The sequence below is a fragment of the Alligator sinensis genome, unplaced genomic scaffold (assembly GCF_000455745.1).
Source record: "Alligator sinensis unplaced genomic scaffold, ASM45574v1 scaffold337_1, whole genome shotgun sequence".
NCBI classification, from domain to species: Eukaryota; Metazoa; Chordata; order Crocodylia; family Alligatoridae; genus Alligator; species Alligator sinensis.
The window spans coordinates 3359026-3361789 of NW_005841927.1; positions in this window are offsets into that span (position 1 = coordinate 3359026).

A 2764-nucleotide genomic window follows, 5' to 3' on the forward strand; every position below is an offset into this window, starting at 1 on the left:
CGACGCCGGGAAGGGCGAGCCCGCCTTTTTTAGGCCCTTAATGAGCTAGGCGGGAGCGGTGGGGGGGGGGGGGGGTTGGATGACAAGCCAAAGCAACCCGGCTGAGCATACCACAGGCCGGCCGGCCCCTCTTGAAAGCCAGGGCCGACTGCTTGACAACGGCACTATTGAGCGAGGTGTCAAAGGAAAGGCCGGTCTAGTTGCAAGTCCCTGGTTCTGGGCCCCGCCTGGGCAAAACGGCCTTTCCGGGATCTTTTATTCCACCTCCCAACGCCGCTTGCTTGTAAAACTGCGACTTAAAAAAAGCGTCGCCGAGAGCAGGAACGAGGTAGCGATGGAGCTGTGCCGTCTGGGACGCTGCGTGACGCATCGCAACTTGGATGTCAACTCTTGACCGGAGGTTTGAATTGAATTGAGGTCGGAAAGCCATCACTTGGCTTCTCAAAACAGAGGGCGAACGCAGGGGGAGCGGGCCCCCTTTCCTGTGTCCTGCTGGTCCGTGTTGCATGATTTACGACCCCGGCTAACTAAGCTCTCTGGATGAAAGCAGTTGAATAGAGTAATTTAGGCTTTACATAAAAAAAAAACCTGCACTGGCGGATCATTGAGGCAGTGGTTAAGTGCTCAGTTTGCATATACCAAAGCTGAGCTGATGCAGGTAATGTTAACGTAACAGAGGGACAGTGCTAAAGAGATTGCTGTATATAGCAGTGTGTGTTATGTCCAGCCCTGCCCAGCAAGCTCTTTGCTGCGCAGACTGTGCATACACAACATAGAGTAGTGCACCGCGCTTCATGCTGACACGAAACTACTTGAGACAAAAACTTGGGCAGCTCAGTTAGGTGGCTGCTTTGCTTTGCATATGGTTGTATGGACTGAACACTTATTTGTGAATGTGTGGGGGAAAGGGTCAAGATAAAGGCATGGAAATAGGATCTCTGTTCAATAAACGATTTACAAACGATTGCGGAAGCCAAGTAAACTTTAGGATGACCTAAAGTCTGGGGGTGGGGTGCATACACAACACTATCTAAATTTAACAAATTGGGTATTAGCAAAGATGAATGTTGGGTGTTTTCCCTTGTAGTCTTCTTGGGGAAGGGGTTTCAAGGCAACCTGGAATGGTGAAATGCTTGGAGCAGGTACAAACACCAAGTCTTAAGTGTTTGGTTTAGACAGAGGCCTAATCCCCTGGTTTAAGTGCTATTATACTACTCCAGCTAACATCAGCTTGGCCTTTATTATGCCTTTGTAGATGCTAGAGCCTGTCTATGCTGGGATACTCGTCTTCTGCACAAAGCGCGCAGCTCTGTGGAGAAAGCGACAGAAAAGACTTGGAAAATGTAGGAGGGTAAAGAAGGTATCCAGGTTGTAGCTATATTGGTTTAGAGGAAAAAGCAATTGGGACTGGTGGTAGAGGTGATTATATCTTTTATTAGACCAGCTAGATTTTTGCAAAAAAAAATCTCTTTAATTGCAAGCTTTTGGGCAGACAGTTGAATGTGAAAGTGAGTCTTTGGGGATTGGCTGAAGAAAAAATGGCAACCTCTGTGTTTATTCCCTCAGGCCTCTGTAATCTCAACCCGAACCTTAACAGGATTGAATTTGGTGAAAGACCAATATACCAAGTGACGGTGAATTCCCTAGAAGCAAACCTTTGCTTTTCCTCTCCCTCTGCAGCCAGCATGATCAGCAAAGTGGCTGTGCCTTCCAAAAATGAGATCACATCACGGGCTCTCGGTAGCTAAAACAGAAGGGAATGAGCCAATGGTGACTGCTGCACCAGACAGCCAAAATAATTGCATGGATAAGCGTTTTACTAGCACAGAATGTGCTGTGTGCACAGCACACATCTATGGGATCCAAGGCAGGCTGTGTTAAGACAGGTCTTAGCATCCACTGAATTAACGGATGTTCATTTGTATTGAACATTCAGGAAAGAATTTGCCTTGAGAAGGCCCAGGTACGAAACAGAAAATACCTATGGTTTTCTCTTTTTTTTTTTTTTTTTTTTTTTTTAATAATCCTAAACTTTGTTTTACTGAAACTTTTTCTAAATAATGCCACATGTAACACCTAATCAGCGTATCTGAAATATTGGAGGGAAAACTCAGTTTACTTTCTCTGATGGTTTCTCTGCATTATTTTGCTTTTTCTTGCAAGTGAAACCTCACTGGTACAAGAGGTGAGGGACCACTTGAAAATGGGTATTGGAGCTAAAGAGCAGGTTCAGTAAACCCCACCCCCCTCTTATTTAGCTAGTTCTCGAAAGGCACTAGATTGAGTTAATGTTGTCCCTTCATGTGTACATGCAGCTAACTCTGTCCTGTGTGTATATTCTTCCTGACAAGCTTAATTAGATGGTCAGATATTTCTCAAATACAGCTTTAGGTTCTTTTTCCTACAACCTTTGACCGTGGTGAATTCTCTTAGTTTAGTTACGAACTATTCAAGGAGAGAGTTTCTTAGACAAATGTTGACAGGTCCTTATCTGTAGCTGCTGCTGGTGAACCTATGGAAACTATCTGCTAGCTGGTAAAGCAGGACTCTGCATTCTTCTCTTATTTACAAAAAAGAAAAAGGACGTTATCCACTTGCGTTTAAAAAATGATTTTTCAATTCCATTGTATTTTTGATACTGTTCTGAATTTTGTAAGGCTTTTATTTTTGCACCACCATTCAGGTTATACAGATCTTTCAACAGTCAAGAAACTAATTGCAGAAGTAATGGTAAAAGCAACTTTATTTAGTGCTGTCAGTCACA